Source organism: Camelus dromedarius, chromosome 14 (assembly GCF_036321535.1).
Source record: "Camelus dromedarius isolate mCamDro1 chromosome 14, mCamDro1.pat, whole genome shotgun sequence".
Taxonomy (NCBI): domain Eukaryota; kingdom Metazoa; phylum Chordata; class Mammalia; order Artiodactyla; family Camelidae; genus Camelus; species Camelus dromedarius.
This window is the reverse complement of record NC_087449.1, coordinates 2,750,101-2,769,832: the sequence shown is the minus strand read 5'-3', so window position 1 is coordinate 2,769,832 and position 19,732 is coordinate 2,750,101. Positions and strand designations below refer to the sequence as shown.

General features: G+C 45.2%; 1 long non-coding RNA gene across 1 annotated transcript in view; it reads right to left on the bottom strand.

The window, feature by feature from the left end:
- The window catches only part of LOC135322853 (uncharacterized), a 105,726-nt gene extending 86,628 nt beyond the window's left edge, over positions 1 to 19,098 (bottom strand). Inside the window, exons 1-2 of the long non-coding RNA XR_010383746.1 lie at positions 18,749 to 19,098; positions 17,198 to 17,367 (exon numbers count right to left, since the gene is read on the bottom strand). This is a non-coding gene — a long non-coding RNA (uncharacterized LOC135322853). The remainder of the gene's footprint in view (positions 1 to 17,197; positions 17,368 to 18,748) is intronic.
- Positions 19,099 to 19,732: the final 634 nt, after the last annotated feature.

Below are 19,732 nucleotides of genomic sequence, written 5' to 3'. Positions count from 1 at the left end.
GAAACCTGGTCTGTAAAACAAGCACCAGAGCCAGCAAGGAAGTGGTGATGAGGAAAGCAGGCGGCCGAAAATCTGGAACAGTTTGCTACAAATAATTTCTCTACTGAAAATTCAAAAATAAAATGAAAGTGATGTAATGCTCTGTTGACCTCACGTGAATGGGCTTCCTTCGGTTCTCGACTGCTCTGTAAACCCGATTGAGAGACTCAGGAGAATCAGCATGGCTTCTGGGAGTCCCCAAATGACTGCCCACCAGCACGCTGACCACCATCACATCTGCCAGGGTGGAATTGCAGAGAAGAGACCAACTTCTGAAAGGAAATGTTGACAAGGGAAGAAAAGGCTGCAGTCAGTCCTGGGACAGAGGCCCTCTGAGCAGAGGCCAGAAGGCTTCATGTGAACTGCAGTGGCTCTGAGGTAAGAAGGGACCACGGGGGAGCATATCTCAATTCTCTCCTCTCTCCCCCTCGGGTAGGAGAGATAAAGCCTGCATACTTCTCACCTGGAACTGTGGCATCTGGCTGGCAGAAGTCTTACCAGCACGGAATGATTATACAAGACTCTGTAAAAAGTCAAGAAATCGAGAGGGAGTAGGGAGCCAACTCCACGAGCCTCTCAAATGCTCCCATATTTATTGTGTATAATCAAAGGAAAAATTCATCAACAGTTGTGAGATAGTAAGGAGGAACTTCGGGAAAGACGGGATGAGGCAGAGATTGTAAAATCCACAATGAGTACAAAGGATTAGTGTATCTTTAGGGAAGTCATGGGGTGAGGGGAACAAGATACATTTTTACATATGTGAATTACAAAGCAGACCACCAGACCAGCCAGGTCCTTGTTTTGGGGATAATAGACTATCTAACAGCACACAAGCCCAGCGTTTATTGCTGAGGGCCATGGTCCTTGCTTTGCAACCAGCAGAGTGCTATCTAAAACCTCAACTATGCAAGCAAAGCATTGTCTCTGCTTTTTAAGGCAAGGAGACTGGTGTGAGGATGCACAGGCACTTGCTTGCAAAGCAGTTTCTAAGCATATTTTTTTCTTATCAAAGTTCACAGCCGGCTGAGGTGTGCTACAGATTGTTAAACCAATCATGGGCTTTCACATGGAACCATTATGGAGGACACCCTAGGATGACAAATCCTGCCTCTGGGTCTTTTCCTGCCATCTTCAGCCACTCTAGCAGGGTCTAGGCACATCCGTGAATAACGATCCTACAGAACCACCCACACTCTTAAATCCTGGTGCTTGAAACTTAATTTTAGCTCTACACAACTTACCGTAGAAAAGTTTCAGAAATAAAAGATATGATATCCCTTTTATATCTCATCATATTACTGATTTTTCTGATTGCCCTAAGCTGCTTCTACTTGGTAAAGCACATAATTCTACAGGTGAACTCAGTAATTTCCATTGGGCATATCTATCCATTTTGGGCTCGCTAACTACTATTGGTCAAATATCGATACACTTAATTGATTTATTTGTTTATCAATTTCAGCCGGGAGGAGAGGGAGTGTCACTCTTTTCCTCAGCCCACCCTCAACACTTTTCTCATCAACTCAGGACTCCTGAAAACAAAACAAAGTATTTGTTTCCCTTCTACTCTTTCCACAAACACAACAGGAAACATCAGCCTGGAGAAAGAATTCAACACAAATGTTAAAACAAAAATCTACAAACCTGAAGCAACTCCATCTCCGAATCATGATACACAATGAAATGAGAGTAAGTGTGTCAGGCACAAAGCAGGCGTGAGCCTGACCACCTCATTTCTATTCTTCAAAGGAAGGAAGGTTTTTGTATTTTTTTATCATTCTTTGTCATTGTTTCTGATTATGCCAAAAAATAGTTTATGAAATAATTATGCACTGCAATAACAGATTTTTATTGTATCAAGTATAGATGGCATTCAGAGGGGATAGGAAAACCCAGCTCTGTAAAAAATGCAAAATTTCTTCCCCTGTTAAGAACACATATACAAAATGCAACAGAGAATTCAAATTCATGTGGAGAGGAGCAAAAGCCACAGAACAAAAGCAAAGTCATTACAATGAGTCAATTCAAAATTCACTGGACAAACATGCTCAATGCATTCAAAGAATTTTAAAGGCACACTGCAAACCATTCACTTAATGATCTACAGGCTAGAGGAAGCATTTCCCTCTTTAAAAGACAACAGAAATCAATAGGGTGCCCCAACAAACAAGGACCAAATAACAATCAGGTTTTTAACGGTTCTCAAAAATCAGCATGTTCTAAACATCAAAATCCAGAAATTTTAAACATTCATTCAAACCAAAATGAAACAAGGATTTCAAAAAAAAAAAAAAATAACAAAGAAACTAAGCACACAGATCATGTACATAGATTAATAAGCATGTCTTGTACCGCTGGAAGAAAGAACAGGCTATAGCCTTTTACTTGAAAAATAAAACTACTTTTAAAGATAACTGCTAAAACACATTTCACCATTCATGTTGCCTTCAAAAATCTGAGGCAATTGTATCTGATCAGAAAAGCAATTCTGGGTAATATTATGTTACAATTCAGCGTCAGTTTGCTTTAGAATAAAAAAGAAAAGCTACTGTTCCTCAAATCCTGCACAGAGTGTGAAGTGCCTCCCGGCCTCTTTCTCCTCCCGTTTTCTAAGCTCATGCTCCCCAACCCTTCTGAAACAAGTATGACAACCTCTTATTCCCAATATGCCAAATGACAAAAGAATATCAATTTATTTGTGTAAATATATGCCTACACCTTGAACTTGAGGAGAAAGGTATCAGAAGTCTATATGGAACTTATTTCTACCTTCCTGAAATCACACACACAAACGTTCACACAGACACAGACACATACCCCCTGGATTACTGGACACTTCACAAGCTTAGGAATTCCAACTTCTAGAAGATAACTTTGTAGTTAGTTTAAAATACAATTCTGTCAGCTTTTGAAAGCCTTGATCATCTGCTAAACCATCCAAATATCAAAGAGACCCAATTAGCCTTCTCTGTAGAATGTAATTTCCATTGATGTCAAAACAGACCCTAAGAAGTACTGGATCAAAGACTCGTGTTTATCACTACCTATGATCGTTTTTAAGCACATTAACAGATTCAGAAATGTATGTCTCAACAACATTTATTCTTATTGAAATAGCATACGTGTTCAAATGTCTATACAGAGACTAGGTCCCATGATGGTGTTTAAGATCTATTTTGTGTATTGCAATATTTATTTTCAAGTGCAGACAAGGAGGGTGTGTATTACTCAGTTGTAGAACACCTACTTAGCATGCACAATGTCCTGGCTTCAATCCCCAGTACCTCCAAAAAAATAAATAAAAATAAGTGCATATTTAAAAATAAGAATAAAGTTATAAAAAAATACAGACTAAAAACCACTGCAATCTAGCTGCTACAATTATACTAAAAAAACAAGGGTTTCTATCAAACACTGACTATATGCCAATCACAGAGACAATCACAAATCACACCTGACAACCATCACGTGTGATTCTCAGCAAACCTACTAAGTAGACACAGATGAGCAACCCGGCACTGCGGATGAGGAGATGGATCTCGGAGGAGCCGTGGACGCTGACCGTCCTGCTCCCCGCGACACCACGTCAGCCCAGGGCAAGCGCTGACAGAGCTGCTCTGAGGGGACACCCAGCTGCATGGAGCCTTGGGGCACTGGGGAGTCCCAGAAAACACTAAAAATTGTTCAGTGAAAAACCAGCTCAAATATATTACATTGTGCCACATCCTTTAAACAGGGAACATGACTGAGACTTTTTGATGCCTCCGTGTCCTTTCCGCCATCATCAATTATTTGCCCACTCAGCGCGACCAGTGATGAACTGGACCCCATATGAAGTGCACTCAAATGGCAGAGCTTTTAAAGCTGTTTTATGAAGTTTGTAAGACTCTGTCTATGCCTCACACAGGTGGTCATCCGTCACTTCTCACCGGTGTGGACGTACCACCTGAAATCACTCCTTTCTCCTTTTTAAATTCCCTTCATCTAAACCAGACTTTTCAACAGCAAAGCAGCAGCTCAACCACAGACAGTGGACAGCTTCTCACCAAATGGACACGAACAGCCCATTGGACTACCTGGAAGCCCTTTTCTTCTATTAAACCCACTTCCGGGTACTTCATCATTTTCTGATTGGTGGACTTGGCCACCGAGTGGCCAACTCATAGAGCTCCCAGCCTCATATCTGGGGGTGGGAGAGGACCCTGCTGTTTGGAGAAATCAGTGAGGAAGGCGGACATCCTCCAGCCAGGTCTGCACGGGTAGAAGTGCAACAGTGTGCTCAGAAATTATACCGTTAGCATCCCTGGGCTCCCATGGACTGGTTTCACATTAACCAAACTCATGACACACTGATGCAAGAAAACCAGAAACTTATTAATGTAACAGAAGAAGTGAAACTATAAACCGGGCTGAAATATCAGAGTTCAACCATAAGTACATTTTCTCCTCCACAGCCCAATCACAGGCAGGCAGTCACATGGCAACCATGGACAGAAGCAGAGCAGGAAGGGTTTCGAGATTAACTCAATGGACTAAATTTCTGTTATACGAACAGATCTACTGCCTAGAAAATAATTAACGCTAATCACAGTGCACACTTCGTGGACAGTGGCCGAGACATGACAGTGAGCACCTGTGTAACTCTTCTTTCCCTGTCCTTTCTGGGCTAAGTGATGCAAAGTGGTACAAAGATTCAGGGATGCAGATACCTCTAAACACCCAAAGCCCATTTCTGGGAGCCTCAAAACCAGACAGCCAGGGTTTAAATACCAGCTCTGCCACTTACTAGCTCTGTGACCTTGGCCAACTTACTTACCCTCTCCATGCCGAAATTTCCACACTGTATAACTGGGATAACAATCAAACCTTCCTTACTCGCTTGTTGAGAAGATTGAAGGATTCATTTCTGTAAAACTCTCAGAAAAGAATGTAGCACATTTTTGGTGTTCAACAAATGTCAACTTAATATAAAAGTGATTTACAAGTCTCCCTTCTAATAATATTATGTGTTTCCTGGCTAGTATAAGTCCCAAAGAAAATCCTTATTTCTCCTTTTATAAACTCTTGGGGAGCACCCTCCTATTCCATCCCACCACCTGTTTAAACTAGGGAGGGGATGCCTCCTCCCCACTCCTCTGGGCCATGGAGAGTGCTTCTCCCTTCATACCCCTGGCCGCTGGATCACAGCTAGCCCTCGTCACACTAACAGGGTGAGGTGTGAGTCCGGGGAGACAAGCAGGGAATGTGAAAGCCTACCTTTCCCTCCAGTGTTGGTCACCATTGGGAAGCACCTGGGATCCTCAGCTCCATGTCAGGACAGCCCTGTGCATGAAGGGGCAGGTCCTCTCAAGGGAAGGCTAGCTGTGGCCCAGAGCTACCTGGGACAGGGTGAGTCTCTAATTCTGGGACACAGTATCATGACACACATTTTCCCACAGCCCTGAAGTTCATGGAGAACGTGGCTTCATCAGTAACAAAGAAGACATTTATCGCCTGCCTACTCTTTTGTGTCATATCTCAGTTGGCTGCTGGAGACAACATGCATATAAGTATTGGATCCCCATAGGCCCCAACATATATGAAGTAACAAAATATTCTGTGGCTTAACGTTGATTCAGTGTGACTGTGTAACAGTTCTGACTCTGCTGATGCTTAATTATGGGTATAGGAACTATGGAACCTCCTCAAATATCTTTCATCATAAAACCAGCTTTTCTTGTTTTCCTGTTTCTTAGTAATTGCCAAAGACTATACAATGATGGCTTCACACCAAACAACAGCTAAAGATTATGAGCCCTCTTGACATACCCACTGTGGTAAACACTTTACATAATTTCTAATTCTCACAATTCTACAAAGCAGATACCAACGTCCCAATCTCACAGACGAGGGAAAAACTCAGAACGAACTGACTCAGGCTCACATGGCTCAGTGGCAGCGCGTGCACGCAAACCCAAGTCAAAAAACTACACCCCTTCCTATATGTACCAAATCTCCTACCACCAATTAACACACAGCAGCGGGGTCAATACTCAGGGAACCCAGCACACTTTTCAGATTTAAGGTGCTCCAGAGGCCGCTACTAGCTGTTTTATAAATTCCCGGCTCACTGGTTTCTAACACTGGAAGAAAAGTCCGATTTTGCCATTGTTTACACAGCAAGTCTGAGATGTTCACAGCGAGATGACAGAATTAAATTAAAATATAAGCAGAACAATTTTTCAAGGTAGACAGACATAATGGACATTGTGCTATTCTGAAGCATCAAGCAAAGAAATCAAAACAAAATAACGTTGTTTAAGCCTTCTTTAACAAACAGGAAAATTAAGACGGTAAGAAGGTGCAACAAGCGCCACCTATGGCTAAAAAGACCTTCCAGGTTGCCAGGAAGCATGCAACACAAAAATTGCCTGTAGGATCAGAAACGAGAATCAGATAACTAAAAGCTTCTGTAGCACATACTGCACTTTGCTTCGGGGGAAGCGAGGGTAACTCAGTATTTAATCTGATATTGCTAATACTCCTGAATATAAACAAAAGACACAGGCTCATGGAAACTCATCTTAGAAGAGGAAAGAATCCAGTCCAGCCACTTCATTTTACAGGAGGGGAGACTGAGACATGGGATCTGTCCTCCTTGCAATCGGCAGCAAATCTCTCCTAGGCCTCATGTCTTGCACTGTGGCAAAAACGAACAGATCTGTACTAGGCCTATATTCATAAAAGTCGTGTCTGTATTTTTCCGAAAGTAGGTTATCTAAGTATCTTGCAACATACTTCTCAAAATTCAGGAAATCATACGTTTGTTGAAATACAAAAACATTTATTTACATAATAAAACAGCATGAGCTTTATTGTCTCTATTAAAAAAGTTACATGTCAAATCAATGTTTTGATATTTTAAACCTGTAAGAGTGCAGGAAAAAAGATCAAAATTTTCTTTAATCACAAAGAGAGAAGCTTATTCCCTGAAAATGATCAATGTGGATGTCAGAATCCAACGAATTTAAATGTCTGAGTGGATGGTTACACGGCAACATGATATCTGAGTTCTAACAATACACATTCTGTGTAAATAATCTTCAAGGTCGTCTGCTTAAGGCAATTTAACTAGTCCCTGTCTCACTAGAATGATACAGATTTCATTAAAACTTCATAGTGCACTAAAAAATAAATGAATCCTTGTTACTTTAAGCCATATTCATATATATCATATATATACATATTAAATATGCATCAGTAATAAGCCACCCTCTTTAGTATTCTGAGTTGATCCTTCTAAAATATCTGTCATTGTGACAGCACATTTTTACTAAGCACCTCTTGAGTTCTTTGTATACAAGGCTACTAACTCTCACAGTCAGAGAAGTTAAACGATATTACTCAAATTTCACAAATGAGGAAATGTACTTAAGCCATGAAAACAACTTATATATACATCATCAGGAAACAAAAGAATAAAGATTTTCTTAAAATATTCACTGACAATCTTTTCTTCCATATTAAGACTACATAAAACCAATTCAGTCTTTGTAAGTATTTCTGTCAATAAGGGCCACTAGAGAAAAACAAGTAACATCATCAGCAGTGGTTGGACTTTCAAAGCCCCCTTCTCATTTGCACTATAATTATTTTTAATGTTTTGTTTTTAGTGCTTACAGAGCACTAAAATACATAAAAATTAATTTTTTATGCCACTACCTGAGAATTAAACATCTGTGAAAATGTACAATTTTAATTTATGCCACTGTGTCTCACATTCTCACTGGTGTCTCCCCTTTGAAGGCCTCATCAGGCTGAGATCACTAAAATCGGCCATTTATGGAGTCACAGGAGTTCGGGTAACGACTCAAAGGGAGGCTGATTAGAGAAGCAATTAAGAACGCATCCTGTGCAGCCTGGGTTCCAGCACCGAGCTAGCCACCGCCAGCTGCGTGTGATTTGGGACAAGCTGCTCCATCTCTCAATCCCTCAGCTGCAAAAAAGGAGACAATGATACCTACCGTCAAACACCTGCTATGAAGTAAAATATCAGGAAAGTATTTTAGCCTTAGGGAGGTGTCCACTCAGAGCGAGTTTGGTCATTATGTTGATGAGGATGTCTGTTAATAAATTGAGCTAGACCAAAAAGGAGAAATCACCTTAAAGGAGAAACATTTTAAGCCAATGAACATTTCCTTTTGGATGGATTGCAGAATATTCTATTCATTTTTTTAATAAACCAAGTTTTGTCCATTAATAATAGATTTACAGGTTCATGGACAAGTCTCCAGAAAAAGAATTAGAGGCCTCTAACCTCTGAATACTAAGAAAGTAAATTTTAAAAAAAATCAGGGGGGAGATTATACCTCTTTTGGGAGAGTATGTGCTTAGCATGCATGAGGCCCTCAGTTCAGTCCCCACTAACTCAATTTAAAAACAGTTTTTTTAAAGAAATGGAGAATTAAAGCAAAAAGATGGAGGAATACAGAAATTTTATAGAGACTCATCTCAGATATAAGATGGGGAAAAAACCATCCATTTCTCAGAGGAAATTTTGAGAACTATGTAAACTGAATCTGAGATGTCTAGTCTTCTAACATTATTCATGAATTCATATTACCAAGTCTTAAAACTACCTGATAACCCACAGTTGTGATACTGATCACAACAGCTGCCAACACGGATCTAGCTCTGGCTAGGAATGCTCTGTTCTGACATCTCTGCCCCTGAGGCCTCACCAGGCTGAGAGCACTAAATTCAGTCATTCATGAGCATCTCCTGTAAGTCCTCCCTTTGTGCTCCTCACTCTCCCCTCACCAGCCCCTCTGAGGGAAACACTGTTATCATCATCCCCAACCGCAGATAAGGCCACTGAGGCACAGAGACTAAACCCTTTCCAGGTCATATTGGCATAAAAGGACGTCTGTATTTCTGCTGTTTTGCTTTTGACAAAGGAATCTGAGATATCAATTCAAGGGAGACTGTTAAATAATAAAATATGTCAGGTCTTCACCTCAAAGAGCACATACTATAAATTCCTGATGTAGGATGAGGCTGCCGCCACAAACTGACTCAGCTTGAAATTAATATCCAAGATGAAGCAGCGGATACACGTAAATATTCATGATTGTCAACTCCGCTCACGGGTCTGGGCCCTTCACTGCCTGAACTGGGGTGAATATTCCACCCGTGTCAGGGAGGGAAGCGTGGCTTTTCCAGGTCTCCCCAAGGCTTCACGGGCTATTTCCCCCCACAGACTGTCCTCAACAATTAAAAAGCTCTCAAGATTTTTACACCATGCAAACCTGAAATACATTTCTGCAGATGGAGCACTTTCTCAGGCTTAAATTTATTTTGCCTACACTCAGCAGGGGGGGTAAAAGAAACAAGACTCTGCAAAGTCTCTGATTCTCACCACTCATACTAGTAGAAAGGCCACTGCACAAGATGTCTCTTCAGAGTGCAGGGTGAGAAGAAAATAAAGCCGCCCCCAACCACAGGCACTCCCAGAGACAGAGCTCAGCAGTCTTCTGCACACTCACGGTTGTGCAGCCCTCATCACCATCTATTTCCTGAACACTTCATCACCCCAAAAGAATCCCCCTGTCACTAGCAGTCACTCCCTAACCCCCCTCCACCTAGCCCTTTGCAACCATCACCTGCTCTCCGCCTCTGCATGTGCCTATTCTGGGCATTTCAGATCACTGAAGTCAACAATATGTGGCCGTGTGTGTCTGCTTCCTTTCACTTAACATGCTGTTGTCAAGGCTCGTCCATGTTGAAGTGGTATCAGCATCTCTTTTTTTTTTTTTTGAAAACGTTAAAGTTTATTAGAGGGTTGTAAGTACTATCAAAAAGAGTAGAGTGGAGCATAGGTGATTGTGTTTCAAAGAGAAAAGGGCGGGTTGAGCAGTCAGATTGGACTTCCCAGAAGAGGTGGCCTTTTTCATTTTCCTCTTTTTCTTTTTTATTCACTCTTAAGTCTGAATAATGTTTCACTAAATGGAGATTCTACATTCTGTTCATCCATTCAGCAGCTATGTATGGACGAGGTCCAGAAGGATGAGTGTATGAGGCGACTTGCAGCGATGGCATTTAAGCAAAGGGCAAGATGTGCTTTCAAAAAAAAGCCAACAAACAGAGGCGCAAGGAAATTCAGTGCGTTTCTGAGCAAAGTGCATGCTTGCTTCGGCAGGACAACCGTGCAGGGCTGGGGCGGATATTGGCAGGAATCACGGCGTGGGAGTCACCTGAGAAGACTCCCCACTGCACGCAGCTCAGCCAATTCTCCTCCCTCATCCTGTATTGTTAGAGCCATATTTCTAGGTTTCTCTTATTTCAAGTAATAGCACTTTAACTACATATCTGATCATTTGCATCAGACCAATTTACCTCCAAGGCACAGAAAATTATTCACTAACCGGAGCAGCTCCAGGACATAACGGTGATGGATTAGGGAGTCCTGCATCATCCCAGCCTGCATGCACAAACCCCACATGTGCCCTGGTGATGTCCGGAAAATTAAACGCATGGAAATATCTCACTGCTGCTACACGACATCTGCCCTCAAATTGCCCCAAACTCATGCTGGCAAAGCACTACTCAGCCCTCTCACTACAAAGAAAAAAAAAAAATGCTAAGAAGGCAAATTTAGGCTCTTCCATTGAAAACCAGCAACCATCAATGCCAGTATCTGAGTTGGAATGCTCCTGACTTCTAAAACCACTGCGCCGTTACTTTTCAAATGTGGAAGTCATATATGTATTCCACGTAGATGATATTACAGTAGGATTTTTCTTTTCAAAATTTCCAGTTGCAACATTAGCACAAGAAAGTTTATGTTTCAGCTTTAAAAAATCAATTATCTTCCACTTTCTTAATTTTGAACCTATTATTATTTTATAAATGGAGCTATGCTGCATAATATAAACTCACTGTTTGAATTCTGCAAACAAGACCTTTATGACCTCACTCTTTCAGAGCAAACTTTAATGGTGTTTTGAGAGGTGGGGCCTGGGGTGCTCACTAACAGCTCACTAAGGATGTGCTATTAAGTAATGCAAAGGCTCTAACACCACATTAGCTCAGAAACCAAAGAAACTACACCAAAGCCTTACTTTATCATTTTTAAATTTTGCTATTGTTTGGAATATTAAATTTCTTTAAAGATATAATTTTTTTTGAGAAAGACAACAGCTGTATTAAATTTCCTCTCACCAAGAAATCAATCTTTATCAAGAATAAATACCCCATGGAAATCGAAATGACGGGAGGTTTCTAGCTAAGTGAACATGCAGATCTGAACAGAAATCTAAATCCTATCAGATCTCACTCGAACCAGCTCAACAAAGTCCTGGGCTACCCTGGAACTTAGCTCTTCTGTTCCAAAAGTTGGCTGAGCTAAGATCATCACACAAGGCAGGGAAGGAGAGAAGAGGAAAGTCCACCTGGCAGCCTCCATCTCTTTTCTTCCAGCCAAAAGTCGCCTCTCGGGCGACCCTGATAACAAGCCCTCCCCATAAGGAAATCCAGCATCCACACTGCCCCAGCCGTCCCCAAGCAGCCCTGATGCCCCTCTCCCAGCCTGTGAATGGTGTTTTAGTGGCCCCCCCAGTTGGTGGCACCCTCCCCCTCTTCCCCGCTACACACACACACACACACACACAGAGCAACGGCAGCCTTCCCAAATCACAAAGTTGATTACATAACCCCACTTCAAACCCTTCAGAGGCTCCCTGGTGGAATTCTAGCCCCTCCCCCGACACTGCTCACCCAGCCTCACCCCAGTTCCCAGGTCCCCAGTGACCTCGGGACCCCCTGTCCTGCTCCTACTTCCCACTTACCTCCAGGCTCATTTTGATTGTTTCCCAAGGAAGACTTCCCTCCCTCCAACCTCCGCAACTTGTTCCTCTATTCCTAGAACATTCTAGGCTAAGTCAACTTCTGACACTGCTAAGCTCACAAGAAGCAAATACATTTTGCTTAATAATGTGGGTCCACCCACTCTCCCCTAGACACACAGAAGTGCGCGTGTTATGAATAAATGAATGATGGGGTGGGTCTCAAAGGGACAGACAGACCTGCTCTCGCCCGTCCCGACCCTTCTCTCTGTAGAATATCAGAAGCAAAACCAGAAGTACCTTTCCTGAGGGTCACTTCCTGCTGACACCCTTCACTGACTCCAGTGTCTGTTCAAATAAAACCCAACGTCTTCCAAAGCCATTCACCCCAGGCTCTCTCCAGGGTCCTCCCAAGCAGGGGAACACTCCACCCTGGACCACACAGGACACTCTCCCCAGGTCCCCACCCCACAAGCCTCCAGGCCTCTGCCCGGGCTGCACCTGCCACCTGAGCCACAATCTTGACTCCTTCTCCTGGCTGACACTTACTCTGTCCTCACGATTGAATGTAGAGCCCATTTCTTCCAGGAAGTCCTCTCTGATAATGTCCTTTAGGTCTTGGCAGGGCTCCATCTATAGCAACAGTACATGGTGACCAACTGGGTGTTTGCCCACTCCTTTGAAACCACGAACTCTTGGGAGCCACGTGGGAAGGAGTGAGAGATTACAAGAGGGGTGGGGGAAGCAAAAAGCAAAAATCACAGCCCAAGTCCCAAATTCAAGGATTCTTCCTCAGAAAAAAGTATAAACTATTTCACACCTGTGCAATTTGGCTACTATTTTTGTGGCTTGTGGACAGCAAGGGCTTGGTGTTCTAGTCCAAAACCCGGGTTACATGCAAAGAAATGTATATATTCATATCCAAAGGAAACCAGAGCTGTTCAACCACAGTTTGCAGTTAGAATAGAAAGGAACTTTGATAAAGGCAATCTCTCTCTCCCTCTTCTTTCTTTTCTGGCATCATATAATTTTAGAAGTATTAGCGTGACTAAGAGATGGCTACAGCCCGTGATTCTGCACTGGAGTGTTTGGGGCTGAGGAAGCCCAGATTACATTCACTGCGTAAATGCAATCACACCAACACACTGATAGGTGCCGTGGTGGTGGAGCTGATGTTCCAAAGCAGGCAACCTTACTCTGTAAGAGAACTCTAAATAGAAAGTAAGAATTGCAATGTTCTGTACTCAATTTCATTCGATATATGGGTCATTAACTGATAGAATATCTTCACTAATGTAACCTAAAAATAAATTGTCAACGTCGATTTTCTTCATCTGACCGTTTTATGCTAACTTTGGATATCAAACCCTCACTCCATATGGAAAGCTCAGGCCTATGCTGCAGCAGTTACATCCCGTGGAAGAAAGCCGATCAAGGGAGAACTGGAGAGTTTCCCTTCAGAAGCTCCTAAGTCTGGTTTTGCACCTGTACGTCATTTGCAACCACTTCATCGGCAAGGAGTAAGACCTTACCTCTGTGGGGCGAAAAGCACTGCGGTGCTTCTGAACCATCAAAGAACACTGAGCTTTGTGAAACTGTCCTGAGACACTTAAATCGTATTTTGTGTGAAAGGCTCCAAAACTGACCCAATTCACCAATCCAGGTACAACAGAGAGGTACCGGAATTAGTAGAGAGAACATGCCCTTGAAGTCTGACAAGGCCCTGCTTGAATCCTGCTACAGCATTGACTAGCTGCTAAACGGACCAATTCCTTAACCCCTCTGAGAAGGCTTCCCAATCCGCAAAAGGGAGTTGCCATCGCCCACCTGGGAGGCATGGATGAGAATGCAACACGCAAGTAGGGCTGCCGACTGATACCTGACACGGGGCCTGACTAGCTTCCCTCCGCTGCCCTTCTCCCCCTTTAAACTTGCACTGTTCCCCCTGGTAAGGATCAAACCCCTGGAAAAGATTGCCCGAATCTTCTGTGTATCCCTGAATACATGCATTACCCTTAGGAGGCCAGAAAAACAACTGCCTCCTCCCCAGTCACTATCAATGTTCTTAAGAGTCTGGGTATTTTTAACTCAAATTTTCAGGGAGACTATTCCAGAACTTTGCACGCACCATTCTCCAGGTTGACTCCCCTCCCAGTGCCCATCTATTCTCACCTCAGATCCTCTGTCTGATTGCCTTCTGTTCATTGGAAAGCGAGTCCAGTAGGGTGGCGACTCCCAAGGACGCCCTCCCTCCCTCACAGGTGAGTGACTACTTTCTCCCCACTCCAACTCCAGCTTCTTAGAAGTCTACCCTCCCGGTCCCTGCAGAATCTGAATCTTCCCAAGACACACACGTGGCCACGACCCTCCTTTCAGATTTCTTCCAGGCTGGCCCTGCCCAACCCCCGGCCCCTTAAGGATAAATGGCATTAGTCTGAAAATCGCAAACGTCGTAGACTGACACACGAAAGCTGCATGGTCTGGGCTTTCCTCCAACCCAGGCACAGCCCTGCCCCACCTCAGCCTCAGTCTGCAGCTCTCAAGATGATCTAATTCACATGCGTGTCTGTGAACACCAGCTAAGAATGACGACTCCCAACGTGTATCTCTAGTCTGGCTCCTTCACCTGAGCCCCAGGGCCATAGACCCGAGTGCCTCTTTGAAGTCCTAACTTGGATGAAAAATGGCATCTTAAAAATGCCTCATGTCCGCCATTTACTCTGGAATTCGATTCCTGGCAGGTACCTCCCAGACACCCCATTTTAGTAACAGCCCCAGCACCCAAATATGTGTTTGAGGTCACATTCAATTTCCACTGTTCCCTCCCCCAAGCCTTGCCCTGGAATCAGTCCTGTTATATCCGTCACTAAGCCCATCTCAAGTCTGGTTTTGCAGGGGCCACGGCCGGAACCCCACAAGCTCACAGCATGGTGCACTGAGTCACAGTCCTCCAAAGGGTGCTCCCTGGAGGGGGAGGCATCTCCTGCCACTGGTCACCTCAGAAGGCACTGTATTCTCACAAAGGAGGCCCAGGAGAAGGGACTCAAGGTTCTCCCGTGGTCTGAGATTTGAAGGGCCCGAGGTGTGGGGGAGCTCCTAATTAGCAGACACAGTTGTCAGTAAGCAGACGAGGATGGAGGAACCCAGGCAAGGCTGTTCTCACTCCGACCCCTGGGCTCTCGGGAGCCACGGGAAAGGCCTGTGTCCAGGGCATAGCCCGGCCATCACAGATCCCAGCCTGCATTTGCCAACCCGGACAGACTAGACTCCTTCTACTTGCGACATTTACTTCTGATCTGTTCCCCACCCACAATGTGATGGACTCCTTCAGATATTCTCTCCTGTCTGAAGCGAGACAAATTCAGTGAAAAATGAAGTGTCCACATTTGGACCACAGCATGAAAGGAGAAACAAGACCTCATGGTCAGCATGATGGTGGTGGCCAAACACTTTCACCGGGTGAGATGAACCATGGTGGGGGTGAGAATCCAAGGTCCTAGGTCGGCCAAAGCATCTTCCTTCACAGTTGACTGGGGTGTTGGAGAATCACTACCGCAAACTAACGACAAGGCCGACAGAGGTGGACGTCAGCTGCAACAGACAGGGAGTCAGCAATTTACTGCCAACATGGGTTAAAAGTAAAGGCCGGTGCAGGGAGGCCTGCACGGCTGCTGAGGCAAACCACAGACCCGGCTCTGAATGCCCACTGGCTGGAGCAGGGTGGAAGCTACGGTCCCCTTTAGCAGTCCCTATGTCCACCAGATCCAGGTGAGCCAGCTACTTAGGAGAAGGGCATGTTGTCCTGATACTCAGATAAACCAGCCTCGTAAAGGGAACAAAAGAGTGGCATGGATTTTAGACCAACTTTTGCCTCTTTGTGAAGGCAAAGTAAAGTAAATGGCATGGGAATTAAAATGCAAAAAAAAAATTAAATAACAAAACGGTGACTGCTTCCTCCAACAGCTGCTCAACCCCGAGCCTGCCACTTCCTCACCAGTGACCGCCAGCCAGGCAGCGCCGTCACGCGCGTCACACAGCGACAGCCAGGAACCGAGTGCAAAGCACGTTTGTATAAAAGAAGGAATGTAGCAAGATGCTGCAGAATTTGACTTTACAAGTTTAAATACTCCATGAAAAACATCTCTCAGCAGCCGCCTAAATAAATTCGCATCTCACTTCTTCAAAACAATCAAACAAATTTAATAAGGGTGCATTTGTCACCAAATATAAGGAGGACCAAACTGGTTCCTTAAAGCAAGGATTTTAAGAGGTATCAAACACCAGTGGGTGATGTGCTAAAAAAAATTAGAAAATAAAAAGATGACAAGGATAATACATGGATTAAGGCAGCTGTTAAGTTTTTGCTTTTCAAAGCGATGTAGACAGCACGGAGGGCGATCTAGCTATTTCCAATTCAGGGTGTGCACAGCCCACATTTTCAGACGCAACAACATGCTCACAGGGCAGTACAAGAGAAAAAGGAATAAAGAAAAAGGAAAAGAGGAACAAGAGAAAATTAGAAACACACAAGAACAAAAATGACTTTGACAGCACGTACAAGAATTTACGTGAGTGTGTGAGGCCAGGGATGCGGGGATGGTGAGACCCACCCTCACCTCCTGCTCCAGGGAGTGCAGCGGCCTGAGGGGAGCGGCGCTGCCGGGGGACCCCAACGCGGTCAGCGCCCCTAACCAAAACTCCACATACATGGGTCTAGGCAGGTCTTAAGCTACAAATTGTGGTCACATTTCAGGCTGGACAGTTTTACGCACTTCCACCAAGAGTAGCAGGAGGGAATTAGGCTCTGTTCCTGCACCAAAGCATTGTTTAAAAAATTAATGTCTGCGGAATAGTAAAAGCAACAATGGAGTAAAAGTGACTGGAGGAGAACGTGCTTGACCCGAGCTCACTGGCCGCGTTATCTCACTGACGTTAAGATGCTGGCTGAGACCTTACGGTACCAAAACAGACAGACGCACCAGGAGGTAGGTTTAATGCGCTGCTATATTTTGATGCCGAGAGCCATGCCTGGTACACGAGGTTCTGGGTAAACAATGGTGACTGTGTCAACCACTATGGGCTAAGCACATATCCAGCTACTCCTCCAAATCCCAAGGGCAGACTTCAAAATGCAAAAACAAGCAGGAATTCTCTGGTGGGTCCGCAGACCCAGAGCCAAGCAGTTGCTGAGCAAAAATGTCAGCAGTGCCTCCTGTGACAAGAGGAGGCACTGGCCTGGGGGCTGGGGCAGGGCTCCAGGCTTCCACTGCTCACCCACCAGTCTGTCCAGGGGGAGAAGGTGGTCCCTGCTTACGTTGCACCGATGCACCTACCTTGACTGACGCCTGGGGGATCAGCAGGAGGTGACATGTGAGGTGAACGGAGCCAGCCTCGGTGTAGCACGGTGCTGGCAGCTGTGACCTCAGCAGTGCCCAGGCTCCTAAACCTGACACCTCATTTCCAAGGAGCAGATGGGGAGCGCGGGCATGTAGATCACAGGGCCCTGTGAGGACAAGAACAGATCATGGCCACGACATGCCTTGCCCCTTCCTTAAGCATGTCCCGGAGGAACAGGAAATTCATCCAGAGCCCGCTAGGCACCTCACGCAGGTGGGACTCGGGTCCTCTTCCCTATCACTCACAGGGCTGATCTGGATATTCTTTTTATCAATTCTCTGGCATCTTCTCCTCCAACTTACCAACAACCAGAAAGTAGAATCTGATCTTAGTTAAGTTCAAGAATCACAGAGCACCGCCTCCACAGCGGGCACGGCAGCACGTGCCAGGTCGTCCGACCATCACCTGTGGGACCGCCATGAGCCCTCTCCAGACTCAAGGACCGAGGCCGTAGGCCGGGGGTACACAGATTCCCTCATTCTCCCCAGCAAAGGGGGACCGCCTCCCGACAAAGGCATCTCACCCTCTTCTGCCCGAGGGACAGCACAATAGATACACGGGGAAACAGAGCAGAAGTTGGGGGGTTAGGCAGCCCAGAAGAGCTCGTCTGTAATTCCGAGGCAAAGTGGGGCCGTTGACTTAATCACAGGGAAAAAGTGAGGATGAACATTTCTCTGCTCTTCCCCATACTCCGTGATACGCCTTTCCCTGCATAAGGAGTTCATTCAGAAGTCCCTGGCGGTGTTTCTGATGTCCTAACATGGCATGCTGCCTGTCGGGCAGGAAGAGAGGGCCTGAGCCGAACAGGTGCTGAGCCTGGGAGGCAGGAGACACTGGCTCCAAGCCAGCTCAACCAGCGTCTCGTTCTGCCTCTCGGGATTCAGCATCTCATCTATAAGCAAAGGGATGAGACTGTCCCAGGAAACGCTGCCCAACAGAAATGAAATGAGAGCCATGTAAAGAAAGTTTCCCAGTTGCCACATTTAAAACGGTAAACAAAGAAACAAACCAACAAATAAAAAAGTACTAGAAACTGATTTTAAGAACATATCTTACATAATCTACTGTATGTAAAATACTATAAATTTGACATGTAATCAATAGAGGAAGTAACAAGATAGTATATATGCTTTTAGTAGACAAGCCTCAGCGTCTCATGTGCATTTGAACTACAGCACATCTCAGCTCAGACCAGCCTCCTCCCCAGTGCTCCTAGCATCAGTGGCTGTGGCTACTCTATTGAACGGCAACTCCAGGGGTCCCACCAGGGTCCTGGCTGAAAAGCAGGAGTAAGTGCTCTAACACTATCACTAAAAGTATCTCTCTGAAACAAAGGCGGATTCACTTTTAAATGTCTGTAAACCGGCGGGCTGCACCTACCTACCCCCTTGGATACAAAATAGTCCTATTCCGTGCTGATCCCTTTCTGGATGGAGAGAAGAAACCCGGCACACAGCCAGGGTGGACTGGCCTCCAGGTAAACTTACCTGCTGTCTGTGTCCAGTCCTATGAAGTCCTCCTTCTCAAACGGCATGTAGAGGAGTAGGATCTTGTCCCCAGACTTGTCAGGGGCCCCATCCAGCCACTTGGACTTGAGCAAGATGAAGAGTGACTCAGTGAAGTCCTCGATCCTCTTCTCCACCACCCTGCAGTCCTCGTAGATTGAAGGCCACGTCGGTGCGCGGCTGCTTGGCTTACCTCCCCATGCAGCACAAAGACAAAGAGCTGAGAGTCATTAAGCGTGATGCCATACAGCTCCTCTGCACGTGGAGCTTCTCGAAGGCCTTGGCCGAGAGGCAGTCGGTAATGGTGACAAAGCCCACAACCATGCGGTGGGTCTGGAAGATGCTCCATCCATTCTTGGGCGCAGAGTGGTGCCTGTAGTGTGTACAGAGTGCGCCCTGGGAGCTGCACGGGCTGATCTGGCTCACCAAGGAGGTTCGCTTATAGATGCAAAAGAAATTCTCCTCTGAGATGATCCCCACTGGTTTGACCACCACGGGAAGAGTCTCATAGTCCTCAGCACACTGCACATAGTCAGGGATGCTCATGTTGCTGGCCCTGCCGAGAGGGGAGAGGAGATCGAGGTAAATATTGTGCTGTGTGCTGTGGGCGCCTCTGGGTTGCGGTGACCTGGTGTGTACCAGCCAGAAGGCAGGGGAAGCCCAAGCAAATCCAGGGGTACAGTTTGTCCTTCAGAGCCTGCACATGGCTACCTTAGCTCGGATCACTTTACCCAGCTTTTGGTCTAGGCTTCCTGCCCCTGCAGAGAAGGGTCATTTCTTGTTTTCTGTTTCAAAGCACCTAGGAAGGCCCTGATGCAAAGTCACTGCTCAAAAATGCGGAATAAAGAAATGAAAAAAGGAACTGCTTTCCGCAACCCCCTTCAGCAGAATATAAAGAAAAGGACAACAGTAGGAACAAAAGATCTGGATTTCAATTCCAATTTAATTGAACCCCTAAGCTGCAGA